At 34.2% G+C, this 20,699-nt stretch overlaps 1 protein-coding gene across 3 annotated transcripts in view; it reads right to left on the minus strand.

Moving 5' to 3' along the window:
* STXBP5L (syntaxin binding protein 5L) overlaps positions 1-20,699 on the minus strand; it is a 398,449-nt gene that overhangs the window by 138,585 nt on the left and 239,165 nt on the right. The gene's annotated exons all lie outside the window — the stretch shown is intronic.

A 20,699-nucleotide genomic window follows, 5' to 3' on the forward strand; every position in this document is an offset into this window, starting at 1 on the left:
GCTCCGGTCATGATCTCACAGCTTGTGAGTTCAAGCCCCGCGTTGGGCTCTGTGCTGACAGCTCAGAGCCTGGAGCCTCTTCAGATTCTGTGTCTTTCTCTGTCTCGCTGCCCCTCCCCCATTCACACTCTCTCTCTGTCTCTCAAAAATAAATAAACATTTTAAAAAGTTTAAAAAAATTGTTTACACTCAATAAAAAAAAATACCTGAGTTAATTCTGATTACATTAAAATAATTTTGAAGTGAATGTCATAGTGAAATTTAAGTTTCAAAATATAAAAAGCAAATCCTTAAACCTATCTAGAATGGTATCATTATTTGGTAATATAGTGGCAATTCTATAAGAACTCATCTAGAAATGAAGATGATAGAATAACCCCAACACATTTTATGAGGTCAGCCTTATCCTGACTACCAAAACCAAAAAATAAAATTATACAACCATATTCCTCAAGCATAGGTGAAAAAATTGTCAACAAAATATTAGCAAATCAAATAAAAAACATATAGAAAGGATCAGACATCATGACTAAGTGCAGTTTATCTTAGGAATGTAAGATTTGTTAAACATTAAAAAAAATCAAACACCATATTGTTATTCATCATACTGACAGATTAAAGAAGAAAAACCATATGGTCATCTCAATAAATACAGGAAAAGTATTTGTCTCCAGCTTTTGGCTATTGTGAATAATGCTTCTGTGAACGTTCATGTAAAAGTTTTTGTATATACCTAAAAGTGGGAGTGCTCAGTTATATGATAGTTATCTTTTTGAGAAATTGCCAAACCATATTCTATATCAGCTGTACCATTTTACATTCCCACTAGCAAACTATGTGGTTCTAATTAATCTGTTTCCTTGTCAACACTTGCTTTTCTTCCTCTTAAAAATTTTTTTAGCCATTGTAGTGGGTGTGAAGTGGTATACACAATTAATTGTGGCTTTGTTTTCATTTCCCCAATGACTAATGATGTTAAGCATATTTTCATGTGCTTGTTGGACATTTATATATCTTTTTTTGAAAAAGTCTACACAAATCCTTTGTTCATTTAAAAAAATGTCTTTTTATTGTTGGGCTCTAAGAGTTATTTATATATTATGAAAACTAAACTCTATTAGATATATAGTTTGAAAATTTTTTCCAACTCATTGTTGTCTTTTCACCTAATGATGAAGGCCATTTTACCTATTTTTTTCTTTTGTTTACTTTTATGCTTTTGGTGTAATGTCTACAAAATCTCTGCCATAATCAAAGTCATGAAAGATTACCTTGTTTTCTTTTTTGAATTTTTATTTATTAAATATAATTTATTGTGAAATTGGTTTCCATACAACACCCAGTGCTCATCCCAACAGGTGCTCTCCTCAATGTCCATCACCCTCTTTCCCCTCTTCCCCCTACCTCCCATCAACCTTCAGTTTGTTCTCAGTATTTAAGAGTCTCTTATGGTTTGCCTCCCTCCCTCTCTGTAACTTTTTTTTCCCCTTCCCCTCCCCCATGGTCTTCCTTTTTGAATTTTATAGCTTTAGCTATAAATTCAAGCCTTTCCTTATATTTGAGTTAATTTTTGCATATGGTATGAAGTAGGGGTCCAAATTTTTCTTTCAAGTTTTTATTTAAATTCTAGTTAGTTAACATATAGTGCAATATTAGTTTCAGGAGTAGAATTTAGTGAATCTTCACTTACATATAACACCCAATGCTCATCACAAGTGCCCTCAATACCCATCACCCATTTAGCCCATGCCCCTGCCTACCTCCCCTCCAGCAGCCCTCAGTTTGTTCTCTATAGTTAAGAGTCTGTTTTCCGGTTTTTCTCTCTTTTTTCCCCACTATGTTCATCTGTTTTGTTTCTTAAATTTCATATATGAGTGAAATCAGATGGTATTTGTCTTTATTTGACTGGCTTATTTCGCTTAGCCTAATCCACTCTAGCTCCATCCATGTAACTGCAAATGGCACAATTTCATTCTTTTTTATGGCTGAATAATATTCCATTACACACACACACCCCACATCTTCTCTATCCATTCATCAGTCGATGGACATATAGGCTTTTTCCATAATTTGGCTATTGTTGATAATGCTACTATGAATTTCAGGGTGCATGTGTCCCTTCAAATGAGTATATTTGTATCCTTTGGGTAAATACCTAGTAGTGCAATTTCTGGGTTGTAGAGTAGTTCTATTTTTAACTGTTCGAGGAACCTCCGTACTATTTTCTAGAGTGGCTACACCAGTTTGCATTCTCACCAACAGTGTAAGAGGGTTCCTCTTTCTCCGCATCCTGGCCAACATCTGTTGTTTCCTGTGTTGCTGATTCTAGCCATTCTGATAGGTGTGAGGTGATATCTCATTGTACGTTTTATTTGTTTTTCCCTGATGATAAGCAAGGTTGAGCGTATTTTCCTGTGTCTGTACATCTTCTTTGGAGAAAATGTCTGTTCATGTCTTCTGCCCATTTCTTAACTTGGTTTTTATTTGTGTTGAGTTTGCAAAGTTTTTTATAGATTTGGTGGGGGGGGTGGTGGATGTCTAACTTTATTCTTTTGTATGTGGGTATCCAGTTCTCCTAGCAACGTTTGCTGATGAGATTATTCTTTCTCCTGTTAAACAGTCTTGGCACTCTTGTTTAAAAAAACAATCATAGATGTATGATTTTATTTCTGGAATCCCAATTACATTTCATTAAATTATATCTCTAATCTTATGACATTAGCAAACTGTTTTGATCAGTGTAGCTGTGGAGGAAACTTTACAATTAAGAAGTGTAATTCCTTCAACTTTGTTCTTTTTCAAGATTATTTTGTCTATTTGGAGTCACTTGCAATTTCATATGAATTTTAGGATAACCATTTTCATTTCTGCAAAAAAGCCATTGGGGTTTTGATAGGGATTGTAGTGAATATGTACATCACTTTTGGTATATTATTATCTTAAGAATATTAAATCTTACATTCATAAACATGGGATGTCATTCTGTTTATTTTTGTGTTTTTAAAATATTTTTTGGCAATGTTTTATAGCTTCTAATGTATAAACCTTTCATCTACTTGGTTAAATTTGTTTCTAAATTTGTTTCAAAAAGTATTTTATTTTAATTTTTGATGCTATTATAAATAGAACTGCTTTCTTAATTTCCTTTGTGGATTGTTCATTGTTAGTATACAAAAACACACTAATACATATATAAGATTATGATATTCGCAAATAGAGCTAATGTTCTTTCTTTCCACTGTAGGTGCTTTTTATTTTTCTTGCCTCACTCTTCTGGATAGAATTTCCAATACAATATGAAGTAGAAGTATCAAAAGCAGGGATCCTTGTCTTGTTCATGATCTCAGAGGGAAAGGTTTCAGTCTTTCACTATCGAATATGATGTTATCTGTGGGTTTTGCAAAAATGCCCTTTACCAGGTTAAGGAAGTTCCATTCCAATAAGGAAGTCACTGAGTTATCTGAATGTTGCTGTTGTGGTTTTAAATCATGAAAGGGGCATCTGTAAAATGCTTTTTCTGCATGAGATAACCTTATTTTTCTTCCCTCCATTTTACTGATGTGGGTATTACATTGATTTGTGTATACTAAAACACTCTTGTGTTCCTAGGACAAACTCCACTTGATCATATTTTATAAATCTCTTAATATTCTACTGGATTGTGTTTGCTAGTATTTTATTGAGGATGCTTGCATCTATATTCATAAGTAATATTGTTGCATAGTTTTCTTTTCCTGTGATGTCTTTGTCTGGCTTTGGTATTAGGGTAAAGCTGGCCCCAAAGAACGAGTTAAAATGTGTTCCCTTCTAGTTTTTGGAAAATGTGTGAGAAGCATTTGGTGTTACCTCCTTCAACAATTGGTAGAGTTCACCATGAAGTCATCTGATCCTGGCCTTTTCTTTGAAGGAAGGCTTTGACTACTAATTCAATCTCTTGTTACAAATTTGTTCAGATTATCTATTTGTTCTGGAGTCAGTTTTGGTAGTTTCTCAGAATTTATCCATTTCATCTAGGTTATTTACTTTGTCAGCATGCAATTGTTCATAATATTCTTTTATAACCCTTTTTACTATGTAAGGTCAAATCCACGTATTCTTTCATCTGCCTGTTCAAATCTGAGGCTGAATCCCTCACGTAAGTTTTTCATTTCTGTTATTGTATTTTCCAGCACCAGAATATCTCTCTCTCTCTCTCTCTCTCTCTCTCTCCCTACCTACCTACCTACCTACCTATTTATTTATTTTAGAGAAAGAGAAAGCATGCGGGGAGGGGAGGGAAGCCTCGGGGAGAGGGTAGGAGAGCAAGAGAGAGTGAGAGAGCGAGAGAGAGAATGAATCTTAAGCAGGCTCTATGCTCAGCATGGAGCCCAACAGGGGATCAATCCCATGACCCTGGATCATGACCTGAGATAAAATGAAGAATGGGAGCTCAACTGACTGAGCCACTCAGGCACCCCCAGGACCAGAATTTCTATTTAGTTTCTTTTTAAAATAAATTTTATTAATACTCTATTTAGTGAGACTTAATTCTTTAATTGATTACCTTCAATTCTTTATCCTTGTTTTCTTTTAGTTCTTTAAGCATATTTAAGACTGCTGACTTAAAATCTTTGTATAGTACGTAAAATGTCAGCTTTCACAGGGACAGTTTCAGTTAAATTCTTTTCTTTCCCCTCTGAATGGGCCATGCTTTCTTGTTTCTTTGTATGCTGTTTCTTTTGTTGTTGAAAGCTGAACTTTTGAGCATTAATGAGGAAGCTGTGAAAATTAGATTTTCTCCCTTCCCAATTTTTCTGTTGATGCTTGTTGTAAGTTTTTGCTGTTAGTTTAGAAAAGTCATCACGTAAACAGTTTTTCGAAAGATAGTATCCTTCACTGTGTTTGGCCTCTGAAAACTCTGCTCCGTTAGCTTACTGGTGACCTAGTGATTTGACAGCAATTTCATTAAATGACTATAGCCAAACAACAGCAGCAACAATAATAAATCCTTTCCATGTCTGCACAGGTTGATTCTGTGTTAGGAAACTGCTGCAATAATAGCCAGGTTATTTCCAACTCTGCATTAGCCTTTACTTACTGTCTGGATGGTGCCTAAAGTTAATCCAAAGGGGAAAACTTAGAATCTTCTCAGGTATTTTTTTAGCATGTATCCAACTGTAGGCAGCATACAGACATCTAGATTCTGCAGTGTATGTGGGAGCTTTACAAAGCCTTTGTTCCCCCCATCTATCTTCTTATACAGCCTATTCTTTCCAAGAGTATAAACTATCTATTGTTTGCCCCTGCTTGTTATCCCTTTCCCCAGGTAAGTGGCAGCTGGTACATCTGCCTTTAATTACTCAGATAAATGCCTTCCAGGAAGCCACTTCAACCCCAGGAAAGCTCTGAGGCAAGCAAAACAAAGGTAAGCCCTTTAGCTAATGCTTCAGGGAGTCACCAAACAGGTAAAAACACAGGTCAGGTACAACTACCATTCTATGAAAAGAAGGTCTGTATTTATTACTCCCTCTGGCACCAGAAAGCTATGTAAGAGGAATGCAGGGTGCTATCTTCATGGCCACCAGTAGTTAACTGTAAAGGAGTAAGATAAAAATACCATGCGGTCTCTTAACAAAATTCAGCAGCTTTTTAAAGAAATGAGATATAGTTGACATTTAACATTATATTAGTTTCAGGTGTACAACATAATTAGACATTTGTACATTTTGTAAAATAATTACCATAAGTTTAGTTAATATCCATCACCATAGGTGGTTAAAAATATTTTGTTTTCTTGTGTGAGGATTTTGAAGTTTTACTCTCTTAGCAACTTTCAAGTATACAATACAGTATTATAAACTATACCCACCATGGTATACATTACATTTCCATGACTTATTTATTTTATAGCAACTTCTGTCTTCATTAAGCATTCCCCTGATTGTTATAAATTTTCTATTAGATTCTAGAATTCTGAAAAAATTGATTTTGCCAAGATAAGCATTTTTTAGTGGAGAAACCAGTCCTCTGTCATTTTCAGTAATATAACTTCCTGATATTTTGAAAAAAATTTTTTTACTTAGTTAAAACTCTCCTACAGTACAAATCATAAAATCACACCACAATGAAGCATCACAAAATGAATACAACTGTTTAATCACTCAGATTAAAAAACAGAACATCATCTAAAACCCCTTAAATTCTCTTTTCCAATCACTATTTCTACATCTTCCCCAATGGTTGCCGCTGTCTTGGCTTTTAACACCCTGTATCAGTTTTACCAGTTTTTGAAGCGTCTGTAAATGGAAACAACTATGTTGAGTCTAGTTGATTTCAGTCAATAATATGTATTACTGTAATACATGTCAGAACGTCAACTTGATTTGTGTTACAGTGTGAAACAACAGATTAAAAAATGATGAACACTGGGCGTTGTATGGAAACCAATTTGACAATAAATTTCATATTAAAAATTGCTGTTTAGAATTCCACTGTATGAATACACCACAGCATATTTATATACTCTAGTATTGTTAAATATTTATGTTGTTTCTATTTTGGCACTATTACAAATTGTGTGGCTCTGAAAATTCTTGAAAACTCTATTTTGGAGTACTTAATACAGGTTTTTATTAGATATATATCTAGGAGTGGAATCAGTGGACTCACCTGAATTCTTAGGTGCTGCCAAAGAATTTTCCAAAGAAGCTATAACCAATTCGTACTCCCACTAACACTTTAAAAGAGTTCTAGGGGTACATGGTGGCTCAGTTGGTTAAGTGTCCAACTCTTGGTTTTGGCTCAGGTCATGATCTCATGGTTCATGGGATCCAGCCCTGTGTTGGGCTCAGCGCTGACAACATGGAGCCTGCTTGGGATTCTCTCTCCCTCTCTCTCTGCCCCTCACCCCCAAAACTAAATAAACTAATAATAATAAAAGACTTCTAGTTGTTCCACATCATGAGGAAAAGGTGCTGATAGTCTCTTTAAAATTTTATCCATTCTGATGGGTATGTGCAATGTTATTGTGATTTCAATTGACATTACTCTGAAAAGTGATGAACACCTTTTCATATGCTTATGACCATTTGGTTACTTTGTTAGGTCTCTTGGCCAATTTTTTCTATTGAGTTTACTGTGTCTTTTTCATATATTTATCATAATTATTTATATATCTGATATAAGCCCTTCACTACACAAAATGTAAGAGTCTTCCCTGTAACTGGTATTTTCAGTGTCTTAATGGTGTCTTTTGAGGAAAAGTTCTTAATTTAAAAAATTTTTTTTCCAACTTTTTAATTTATTTTTGGGACAGAGAGAGACAGAGCATGAACGGGGGAGGGGCAGAGAGAGAGGGAGACACAGAATCGGAAACAGGCTCCAGGCTCTGAGCCATCAGCCCAGAGCCTGACGCGGGGCTCGAACTCACCGGCCGCGAGATCGTGACCTGGCTGAAGTCCGACGCTTAACCGACTGCGCCACCCAGGCGCCCCAAAAGTTCTTAATTTTAATGTAATCTAATTTATAAAATTTTCCCTTTCTGGTTAGTGCTATTTTGTATTTTCTTTACAAAATCTTCCAAAACATCAAAAAGATATTCTCCTCTATTATCCTCCTGAAGCTGTGTTGTTTTCCTATAGCATTTAAATCTATCATTTACCTGAACACATTTTTATTATGATGTGTGGTAAAGACAGATTCCATATGAATATCCAATTAAGCAGTATACTTTTTTTTAAAAGATCCATTCCTGCTTTGGAGTGTCATGTTCATAAAAAATCAGTTATCTTATACATGGCATATGTTTTTGGACTCTCTAGTCTGTTCAGCTTTGTCTGGCAGGGTCCATATTTCTGCCATCAACACACAATCTTAGTCACTATAGTTTTATAATAACTCTGAATGTCATTTAATTTCTTTTCTTTTTTCAAGTTTTTATTTAAATTCCAGTTAGTTAACATACAGTGTATGATTAGTTTCAGGTGTACTATATAGTGATTCGACACTTCATACATCACCAGGTGCTCATCATAAGTGTACTCTTTAATCTCCATCACCTGTTTAACCCATCCCTCCCCCCCACCGCCAGCTTCCTTCTGGTAACCATCAATTTGTTCTCTATAGTTGGGTCTGTTTCTTGATTTGCCTCTCTCACTTTCTCTTTTCCCTTTGCTTATTTGTTTTGTTTCTTAAATTGCACATATAAGTGAAATAATATGGTATTTGTCTTTCTCTAATTTATTTCACTTAGCATAATACTCTATAGCTCCATGCGTCATTGCAAATGGTTAAGATTTCATTCTTTTTTGATGGCTGAGTAATTTTCCATTGTGTGTGTACGTATGTGTGTGTGTGTGTATCACATCTTCTTTATCCATTCATCAGTTGATGGACACTTGGGTTGTTTCCATCATTTGACTATTGTAGATAATGCTGCTATAAACATCAATTAATTTACTTTGAATTAGTATTTTTCTTTTCTTTAGATAAATACCCAGTTCTGTGATTGCTGGATTGTCAGTAATTCCATTTTTAACTTTTTGTGTCTGTACCAGTTTGCTTTCTCAACACCAGTGCAAGAGAGTTCCCTTTCTCCACATCCTCATCAATACCTGTTGTTTTTTGTTGTTGATTTTAGCCGTTCTGACAGGTCTGAGGTAACAGCTCATTGTACTTTTCATTTGCATTTCCCTAATGATTAGTGACACTGAGCATCTTTTCATGTGTCTGTTGGCCGTCTGTATGTCTTGTTTGGAAAAATGTCTATTCATGTCTTTTGTCCATTTTTATATTGGATTATTTGTGTTTTTGGTGTTGAGTTTTATAAGATGCTTATATATTTTGGTTACTAACCCTTTATCAGATATGTCATTTGCAAATATCTTCTCATATTCTGCAAAATTTCTGTTAGTTTTGTTGATTATTTCCTTTCCTGTGCAGAAGTTTTTATTTTGATGTAGTCCCAATAGTTTATTTTTGATTTTGTTGGCCTTGCCTCAGTAGACATATCTAGAAAGAAGTTGCTATGGTCAACATCAAAGAAGTTATTGGCTGTGTTCTCTTCTAGGGTTTTTACAGTTTTACATCTCGCATTTAGGTCTTTAATCCATTTTCAATTTATTTTTGTGAATGATATAAGAAAGTGGTTCAGTTTTCCCAATGTCATTTTTTGAAGAGACTCTTTTTCCCATTGTATATTCTTTCTTGCTTTGTCAAAAATTAATTGACCATATAATTGTGGGTTTATTTCTGGGATTTCTATTCTGTTCCATTGATCGATGTATCTATTTTTGTGCCGGTACTGTACAGTTTTGATTACTGGAGGTTTGTAAAATAACTTGAAGTCTGGATTTGTGATGCCTTCACAGCTGTGTTTTTCTTTCTCAGGGTTACATTTGATATTTGGAGTCTTTTGTGGTTCCATACAAATTTTAGGATTGTTTTAGCTCTGTGAAAAATGCTGGTGGTGTTTTGATAGGGATTGCATTAAATGTGTAGATTGCTTTGGATAGAATAGACATTTTAACAATATTTGTTCATCCAAACAATGAAAATGGAATGTCTTTCCATTTGCTTGTGTCATCTTCAATTTCTTTTATCAGTGTTTTATAGTTTTCAGAGTACAGGTCTTTCGCTACTTTGGTTAGGTTTACTCCTAGGTATTTTATTATTTTTGGTGCAATTTTATATGTGATGGATTCCTTAATTTCTCTTCTGCTTCATTATGGGTGTATAGAAATGAAACAGACTTCTGTACATTGATTTTTTTTATCCTGTGGCCTTAGTAAATTTGTTTATCAATTCTAGGAGTTTTTGGTGGAGTCCTTTGGGTTTTCTATATAGTATAATGTCATCTTCAAATAGGGCAAGTTTTACTTCTTCCTTGCCAATCTGGATGCTTTTTATTTCTTCTTGTTGGCTGACTGCTGTGGTTAGGACTTCCAATACTATGTTGAATAAAAGTGGCCAGAGTGGACATCCTCATTTTGTCCCTGATCTTAGAGGAAAAGCTCTGTCTTTTCCCATTGAGGATGATATTAGCTGTGGATCTTTCATATATGGCCTTTGTTATGTTGAGGAAGTTCCCTCTAAACCTACTTTGTTGAGGATTTTTAATGAATAAATGTTGTGGCTAAATGCTGTTTCTGCATTATTGAAATTATCATATGGTTCTTATCCTTTCTTTTATTGTTATGTACCATGTTGATTGATTTGTGAATTCTGAACCACGCTTGCAACTCAGGAATAAATCCCACTTGATTGTGGTGAATGATTTTTTTAACGAGTTGTTGGATTCAGTTTGCTAGTATTTTCTTGAGGAGCTTTGCATCTTTGTGTATCAGAGATAGTGGCCTGTACTTCTCTTTTTTTGTGTTGTCTTTATCTGGTTTTGGAATGAGGGTAAAGTTGGCTTTAGAGAATGAATTTGAAAGTTTTCCTTCCATTTCTACTTTTTGGAATAGTTTAAGAAGAATAGGTATTTAACTCTTCTTTAAATGTCTGGTAGATTTCCCCTGTGAATCCACCTGGTGTTGGACTTTGTTTTTTATTATTATTCATTCAGTTTCTTTGCTGGCTATCAGTCTGTTCAAGTCTCCTATTTCTTCCTATTTCAGCTTTGGTAGTTTATATGTTTCAAGGAGTTTATCCATTTCTTCCAGATTTCCCAGGTTGTTTACATATAATTTTTCAAAATATTCTCTTACAATAGCTTGTATTTTTGTGGTGTTGGTTGTTATTTCTCCTCTTTCACTTATGATGTTATTCATTTGGGTATTTTCTCTTTTGTTTTTAATGAGTCTGGTTAGAGGTTATTGATTTCATTTTATCAAAGAAACAACTCCAGGTTTCATTGATCTGTTCTGTTGTTTTTTAGTTTCTATATCATTTATTTCTGCTTTACTCTTTATTTTTTCTTTCTGCCAGCTTTAGGCTTTGTTTGTTCTTTTTCTAGCTTGTTTAGGTGTAAGGTTAGGTTGTCAAATAGAGACTTTTCTTGCTTCTTGGGTAGGCTTGTATTGCAATATACTTCCCTCTTAGGGGAACCTTTATTTTCCAGGTTAAGTCATTCATAGTTTAGTATCATGTCACTTAACTTCCATGTATTTGTGATCATTCCAGATTTTTTCTGTGGTTAACTTCTAGTTTCATAGAGTTGTGGACAGAAAAGGTGCATGGTATGACTTCAGTCTTCTTTTGTTTGTCAAGGCCTGTTTTGGGGCTAATTTGTGATTTATTTGGGAGAATCTTCTATGTGCACTTGAAAAGAATGTATATTCTGCTGCATTAGGAAGTAATTTTCTGAATATACCTGTTAAGTCTATCTGGTCCAATATGTCATTCAAAGCCATTGTTTCTTTGATGATTTCCTGTTTAGAAAATTTGTCCATTAACATAAGTGGGATGTGAAAATCCCCTACTATTATTGTATTATTATTGATTAGTTCCTTTATGTTTGTTATTGTATTTAGGCACTCCCATGTTGGTTGCATAAATATTTACAACTGTTGTATCTTTTTGCTGGATTGTCCCCTTTATTATTATATAGTGCCCCCCCTTTTTTTTGTCCCTTGTTACAGTCTTTGTTTTAAAGTGTAATTTGTCCAATATAAGTATTGTTACTCTGGCTTTCTTTTGACATCCATTTGCATGATAAATGTTTCTCCATCCTCACATCTTCAATTTGCAGGTGCCTGTAGGTCTAAAATGAGTCTCTTGTGGGTAGCATATAGATAGGTCTTGGTGTTTGTTTGTTTTATCCATTCTGACACCCTATGTCTTTTACTTGGAGTGTTTAGTACATGTATATTCAAAGTAAATATTAATAGATAAATATTTATTGCCATTGTATCACTTGTTTTGTGGTTGTTTTGATTTTCTCTGATCCTTTCTTGTCTTTCTCTCATATTTTGCTGATTTTTCTTTAGTGATAGATTTGGATTTCTCTTTATTCTTTACATGTTTATTGGTGATTTTTGATATATGGTTAGATTAGGCTTGTTAATAACCTCTTCTGTATATAGCAATCTACATTAAATTGATGGTCTTTTAAGTTTGAAACCATTCTTTTCTCCTCTCTCCCCCTGATGTTTTTAAGTGTGTGTTATTATATTATATCCATTTTTGTGAGTTGCTTGACCAATTTTTTACAGAAATATTCATTTTCACTGCTTTTGTGTTTCCTGCTTTTATACTGTCACTTTTGGTGCCTCCTCTCCATTCAGAATCTCCTTTAATATTTCTTGCAGGGTTGGTTTAGGGGTCATGAACTCCCTTAGTTTTTGTTTGTCTGGGAAACTTTTTATCTCTCCTCTTTTGAATGATAGCCTTGCTAGATATAGTATTTCTGGCTGTGTATTTTTCCCATTCAGCACTTGCACTGTATCATGCCACTTTCTTCTGGCCTGCCAAGTTTCTGTTGAGAAATCTTCTGCTAGTCTTCTGGGTTTTCCCCTGTAAGTTAATGATGTCTTTTGTCTTGCTGCTTTTAAGATTTTTTTCTTTATCACTATATTTTGCAACTTTAATTACAATATGTCTTGGTGTAAGCCTGCTTTTGTTAATTTTGATGGGAATTCTCTGTATCTCCTGGATCTGAATGTCTGTTCTTTCCCCATATTAGAGAAGTTTTAAGCTATTACTTCTTCAAGCAAAATTTCTGCCTCCTTTCTCTTCTTCTGGGACATCTATATATGAATGTTCTTACATTTGATGGAGTCACTGAGTTCCCTCATCTATTCTCTTTTTGCATAATTCTTCTTTCTCTCTTTTGTTCAGCTTCATTTCTTTCCATGAATTTGTCTTCTAGGTCATTAATTTGTTCTGCTTCTTCCAGTCTGCTGTTCATTGCATAAAGCAAGTTTCTAATCTCATTTATTGCACTCTTCATTTCTGATTCTTTTTAAACTTTTTTGTCTCTGTGGTAAGGATCTCACTGATGTCTTCCATTCTTTTCTCAAGCCCAGTGAGTATCCTTATAACCAGTGTTTTAAATTCTCCATCAGACATGTTACTTATATCTGTTTCATTTAGGTCTCTGGATATGACCTTATCTTGTTCTTTCATTTGGAATAAGTTCCTCTGTCTTCTCATTTTGTCTAAGTCTCTGCTTTCCTCTGTGTGTTAGAAAAGCCAGTTATATCTCTTGCTCCTGACAGTAATGGCTTTATGAAGAAGAGGTAGTGTAGTGACCAGGGCCTGGTGCTTCAGAGAGTGCCTCCAGCGTGTGTTGCGGGCACTGTACTGTTGTATTCTGGCTGCTTTATCGTGTAGGCCAGTTGTCTGCAAAGGCTCTCCTTATCTGCTGTGAGTTGTGTTTGGTCCCTCGTCTGTGGCAAATTTTAACTAGGTTTGGTTTTGTCTGCTTGTGAAATAAGATCTGTCACCACCTGTTTTGGAACTGAGGACCTGCACAACTCTCTTGTTGGGAGACAATGTGGGCAGGGATTTGTGCTGGTCTTCTGGCAGAGGGGCCTTCCATACTGGAGCTGAAGTAAGTATGACTGAGAAGCGCAGTTCAACTAGAGTACAGGGCATGGGGCTTAGTAAAAGCAAGTTAGGCAGCCAGTTTCTTTGTTGTGCTGCTTCCTGCAGGTGGCTCTGTGTTTGTGCTGAGGGGTGAGGGAGGGAAATGGTCCCCACCTAGCTCCTTTGTTCCCAGAGAAGTGTCTCTGAATGCTGCCTTTCTGGGACATGCTATGAGAATAGCAAATAATCTCCCCACTGTGTGCTCCAGGTGCTCTTCAGATTGCTGTTAAAATGCCATATGCCCCAAGGGTTGTTTTTCTACTTTCTCTCCAAGAGCAGTGCAGTGCCCTCTGGACTCTATCCCAGCCAAGGGTACTGACTTCTAAAACTCCAGGCTTTAATCCCCACTAGTTGCAAGAACTCCTGAAATTCAGCCCCTTCATTTTCCAAGCCAATGGCTATGGGGAAACATTCTTGTGCATTCTCCTGTGTACTCGTCTCTCTCTGCCCTTTTCTGTGATCATGGCTCCCTTGCCTCTGCAGCAGTCAGGACTGTTTCTCTCCTAAACCATGTCTTTGTATTTCCAACATTCTTCAACGTGGCCTCTTCTCTTCCTTTACTTGTGGTTTGTTCTGTCAGTCTTCAGGTCAATTTCTGGGGTATTTAGGATGATTTGATAGTTATCTAGTTGTATTTCTGGTACAAGGTGTAATAGGGTCCTCCCATTCTCCAACCATCTTTTTCAATCTCTCTACTAATTTAATTTCTCACTTTGTTCTTTTTTCCATATTGGTTTGGGTATTGTTCTTTATATTTCTATATATTATAATCGGTACATTAATTTCCACTAAGGAATTGGTACTGATGTTCTTTTATCAGGATTACATTAAATCTTTAGATCAAATTGGGGAAAAAATGATATCCTTATAATATTGAGTGTAACTAATGATTATGGTATATCTCTCCATATACTTAAGTCTTTCTTAATTTCTCAAATTGTTTCACAATTTTAATTGTAGATGTCTTTATATGTTTTGTTAGGTTTATTTCTAGATTATGTGATTTTTTTGTATCCTATTTTAAGCTGTATAATTTTGGGGGCGCCTGGGTGGCGCAGTCGGTTAAGCGTCCGACTTCAGCCAGGTCACGATCTCGCGGTCCGTGAGTTCGAGCCCCGCGTCGGGCTCTGGGCTGATGGCTCAGAGCCTGGAGCCTGTTTCTGATTCTGTGTCTCCCTCTCTCTCTGCCCCTCCCCCGTTCATGCTCTGTCTCTCTCTGTCCCAAAAATAAATAAACGTTGAAAAAAAAAACTGTATAATTTTGTATTTTTTATTTTATGCCTGTTGCTAGTTATAAAATACAGTTGAATTTTGCATACTGATGTTTCCAGTGAATTGCTACATATTCAAATTAATTAAAACAGTTTATTTGTACATTATTTTTACTTATATAATCATGCTGTCTCTGAGTAATAATGGTTAATATCTTCCTTTTCAATCTTTATATTTTCATTTCCATTTTTCTCTATGGAACTGGATAGGTCTACAGTTTAATGTTTAATACTAGGGGTGATGGTAGACATTCTTGTCTTTTTCTCAACATGGGAGGAAAAACTTTAAACATTTCACCAATCAGTACATTTGCTTCAGTTTTTTTTATTTTTTAATAGAAATCACTTTTCAGACTATAGAATTTCCCCTATATTCCTAGCTTGCTAGGAGATTTTATAATGAATAGAGGATGAATTTAATCATATTTTCATTTAATTATATGATGGAGATTTTTCAATTTATTTACTTTATATTGATAGCTGTGTTTGGCTTTTTTCTTTAATTTTTTAACATTTATTTATTTTTGAAAGACAGAGGGACAGAGCATGAGTGGGGGAGGTGCAGAGAGAGAAACACAGAATCCAAAGCAGGCTCCAGGCTCTGAGCTGTCAGCACAGAGCCTGATGTGGGGCTCAAACCCACAAACCATGAGATTATGACCTGAGATGAAGTCAGCCACTTAACTGAGCCATCCAAGTGCCCCTTGATAGATGTGTTTTTGAAGGTTAAACCAGCATTCCTGACATAAAGTTGACTTAGTTCTGAGATATCATCCATTTTCTATAGCACTAAGTTTTATTGGCTAACATTTTACCTAGGAGTTTTGCATCTATATTCATAAAAGAGACTGGCCTATAAATTTCCTTTCTTGTGATGTACCTGTTGTGTTTTGGTACAAAAAATATACTGGCCTCATAAAATAATAAAATATTCTCTTCTTCAAAAAAAATTCTTTCTAGTCTCTGATTTTCTGAAAGATTGGTAATATTCTTTTTATTTATTTGTTTGTTTTAATCATTAAGTAAGCTCTATGCCCAGTGTGGGCCTTGAACTCATGACCCTGAGATCAAAAGTCACATGCTCCACTGACTGAGACAGCCAGGTACCCTGGTAATATTCTTTTTCAAATGTTTAGACAGATTCCCCAATGAAGACATCTGGGCCCAGGGTTGTCTGTGTGAAAGGTTTCTAATTTTAATTAAATTATTTTAATAGATATATGACTAATCATATTTTCTGTTTCTTCTAGTGCCAAGTATGGTAAGTTGTATTTTTATAGAAGTTTTATCTCATAAATTTTACTATTATAAACACCCTATTATGTTTTAATTGATAGTAAATTGTAGTGAATCCTCTTTTTCATTCAATTTTTTGACAATCTTACAAAACTTTACCAACTTATTTCTATAAACAAACAAGTTTTTTTGATCTTTGCTATTATACATTTGCTTTCTATTTCATGAATTTTTTTCTTAATATTAAGATAACTGACTTTTTTAAACTTAAAATAATTAGATCATTGAATTTTAGTTTCTTTTTATTTACATACAGTTATGGGTATAAATTTACCACTAGGTATAAATTTACCTCTAAACATAAACTTAGATGTATCCACATGTAATGATATATTGTATTTTTACTATTTGAGGTATTTAAAAAATTTCTATTGTGATTTCTTCATTAACAGCAGTTAGTTGTAATTACGTGATTTTGAAAAATTATTTTCTTTATATATTTTTGTCATTGACTTGTAGTTTAATTCTCCTGTGGTCAGAGGACATCCTATATAATAATTACAGTTTTTTTACATTTATTTACATTTATATTATGGCCCTGTATATGATCAGTGTTGGTCTGTGTTTCATGTGCATTTGAAAAAAACAATGTACATTCTTGAGCTATAGAGTATAATGTTCTAAATATGTTAAGTTAGATTTATTAATCATGCTGTTCAAAACTTAATTATTATGCATTCTTTAATGATTTTTAAGTCAGTTGCAGAGAGAGCTCTGTAATAATTTCATTTATTGCAGAATTGTCTACCTTTCTATCAATATTTCCTTGAATTCAAAATCCTTATGGATTCAACCTTTTATTTTGAAATAGTACCTTTCACCTTTGGTAATGCTTCTTGCTTTAAAGATTAATGTGGTAGGCAGAATTCTAAAATGTTCTCCAGGATTCCTGCCTCCCAGGATAATCCTATATAATTCCTGGGCCTGTGAATTTAATAGAGAATATATTGCTCCTATGATAGACTTTAAGAAGGGAGACTATCTGAATGGACCTAACCTGATCACATGATACCTATAATAGGTCTAGAGGTCAAAGGTAAGAGTATTCTGAGATTTGAACATGAGAAGTACTAGATGCATTGTAACTGGCTTGAAAGTAGAGGGAGCCACATGGCAAAGAATGCATGTAATTTCTGGGAGTTTAAGATGGCCCCACTGATGGCCAGCAAGTAAATGGGGATGTTAGTCCTACAATGACAAGGAACTAATTTCTTTTGACAAAAAGAATGTGTTTGGAAGCAAATTCATCTTCCTTCAGAGCCTCCAATGAAAACTCAGCCTGGCTGACCTCTTGATTTCAGTCTCATGATACTTTGAACAGAAATCCCAACTATGCAGTGCCAGATGCCTGACCTATAGAGCTATGAGTTAATAAAAGGATGTTGTTTCAAGTTGCTAAGTTTGTGGTGATTGGTTATGCAGCAATGGAAAACTACTGATACAAGTGATTTATACCAGCATTTTAAATTATTTACATTGTATAATTTTTCATGCATTTACTTTCACAATTTTGCTAGACATATATTTAATGTGTCTCTTGTATGCAGCTTAGAATTTGGTTTTGATTTTTATTCATACTGGCAGTTTTTGTCTTAAAATTGGAGAATTCAGTCCAATTACATAAATACTGCATATTATCAGCATAAATACTGATATATCTGAATTAAACCTACCAACCTCACAATTCTTCTATTTGCCTAACCTACTGTGTCTTCTTTCTCTTTCTTTTCTGTCCTTTTAGGGATTAATCACATTTAAAAACATTCTATTTTATTGGTCTTTGAGTATTATTGTACTTATTATTTTGGTGGTTACCACAAATATTACAAAACTGATCCTTAAATTGTTGAGTCCAAATTAAACTGGTAAATTTACATTTTCCCAGACAAAACAAGAAATGTTAAATGTTTTAGCTCCATTTTCCTCTCCCACCTTTTACAATATTATATTTTTATTTTACATCACAATATTAAAAAAATTAAATGTTTTAATATTTATACCAACATATAATATAGTATAAATATAGTATAAAAAGTCAATATTTATTTATATTAATTCCTGCAATTATTTTTTTCCATTTTGCTTATTTAATTTCTGCATTTTAATTGTCTGGGACTATCTTCCTTCTATCTAAAACATTCCCTTTTTTGTTTGCTTTAATTAGTGCAGTTCTGCTGGCAACACTTTCTCAACATTTGAAAAAAATTTCACTTTCATAATTGAAGGATATTTTTGCTAAATATCAAATTCTGTCCTGGTAGTTTTTTATAGCACTATAGATCATTACAATATCTTCTGTTTCCACCACTTCTGTTAAAATATCAACTATTAATCTTATTGTTGCCCCTTTTAAGGTAAAGTGTCTGCATCAAAGAATTTTTTCTTTGTCCTTTGTTTTCATAAGTTTTACTACAGTCTGTGTAGATGGTTTTCTTTATATTCACTCTGCTTTTGGATTTTAGCATTTTTCATATCTCAACAGGAAAATTCTTACCCATTATCACTCAACAATTTATTCTTCTTTATTCTCTTTCTCCTTTTTGTTTGTGTCTCTAATTATGTATATGTTCAATTCTTTACCATGTATCATATCTCATGCTTTCAGTTTCTTTTCCCATCGTGCTTGCATCTAGATATTTTCTATTGATGAGCTTCCAGTTTACTAATCGTCTTTCAGCTGTGACTAAATGCTATTAAATTAATAGATGTAGTTGTTATTTCCAGTTATAATAACTTTAAATTCTACAGTTTACATTTACTCTTATTGTGGTCAAACCATAACATAAAATTTACCATCTTAAACACTAAGTGTATAATGCAGCAGTGTTAACTATGTATACAGTGTTGTGCGGCAGATCTCTAGAACTTTTTCATCTAGCAAAATTGAACCCCACATCCACTGAACAACAGTTCCCTTTTCCCCTCTCTCCCTAGCCCCTAGCAACCACTACCCTAATTTCTGTCTTTATGAATTTGCCTATTCTAGGTACCTCATATAATTGGAATCATGCAGTATTTGTCTTCTTGAGATTAGCTTGTTTCACTGAGCATAATTTCCTTAAGTTTCATCCACATTGTAACATATGACAAGATTTCCTTCTCTTTTTTTAAGTCTGAATTGAATAATCTATCATGTATAGCACATTTAAAAAATCTATTCACCTTTTGATAGATATTTAGGTTGCCTCCACCTCTATGCTATTGTGAATAATGCTGCAATGAACATCTCTCTTTGATATTCTGTTTTCAATTCTTTTGAATATCTAGAAGTGAGATGGCTGGGCTATAAGGTAATTATACTTTTAATATTTGAGGATGCTGTAAACTGTTTGCAATAACATCTGTGCTATTGTACATTCCAACCAACAGTGCACAAAGTTTCCAATTTCTCCACGTGTTTGTTAACACTTGTTATTTTCTGTTTTTGTTTTGTTTTAGAGTGCCATATAAAACAAGTGTAAAGTGATACTGTGATTTTCATTTGCCTTTCTCTGATGAGGAGTGATGCTGAACATCTTTTGTATGCTTGTTAGCCATTTGTATATCTTCTTTGGAGATACAGCTATTTAAGTCCTTTGCCCATTTTTAATTGGATTTTTTCTGTTGATTTGTAGGAGTTCTTTATATATTTTGAACATTAACCCTTTATCAGATACATGGTTTGCAAAAACCTTTTCCCATTCTATAGGTGGCCTTTCTCCTCTGTTGATTGTTTCCTTTGCTTCAAAGAGGGTTTTAAGATTGATGTAGTCCCATTTGTCTATTTTTGCTTTTGTTACCTGTGTTTTTGGTGTCACATCCAAGAAATAATTGCCCAATCCAATGTCATGAAGATTTCCCCTATGTTTTCTTTTAGGAGTTTTAAAGTTTCAGGTCTTATATTTAAGTTTTTCAATTTTCAGTTGATTTTGTATATGGTGTAAGGTAAGGATCCAACTTCATTCTTTTGCGTGTGCAAAGACTGTTTTCCCCACATCATTTGTTGGAGACACTATCCTTTCCCCACTGGATAGCTCTGGTACCTTTATCAAAGATTTAACCATATAGAAGACAGTTTATTTATGAGTTCTCTATTCTGTTCCAATGGTCTGTATAAGTCTGCTTTGATTACTTTGTATTATGTTTTAATTATCATGTCTTGAAACCAGAAAGTGTGAAGACTCTAGCTTTGTCTTCATCAGGATTATTGTGGATATTTGTGGTCCTCTGAGATTCCACATTAATTTTAGGATTTTGTTTCTAGTTTTGCAGGATACACCATGGGGATTTTGATAGTGATTTACTCTAAATCTAGATCACTGTGGGTAGTGTGAACATTTTAACATTTTAACATTTCTGATTCATGAACATGTGGTATCTTTAATTCATGTCTTCTTTCTTTCTTCAATGTTTGGTAGTTTCATTATACAAGAATTTTGCCTACTTGGTTAAGTTTATTCCTATAAATTCTTTTTCATGCTATTGTAAATGAGATTGTTTTCTTAATTTCCTGTCAAACTGTTCATTATTAGGGTACAGAAATGTAACTGACTTTGTGTATTGATTTTGTATCCCACAAATTTGCTGGATTTTATTTAACAGTTGGTGTGTGTGTGTGTGTGTGTGTATGTGTGTGTGTGTAAACTT

This window comes from Prionailurus viverrinus, chromosome C2 (assembly GCF_022837055.1).
Source record: "Prionailurus viverrinus isolate Anna chromosome C2, UM_Priviv_1.0, whole genome shotgun sequence".
Taxonomy (NCBI): Eukaryota; Metazoa; Chordata; class Mammalia; order Carnivora; family Felidae; genus Prionailurus; species Prionailurus viverrinus.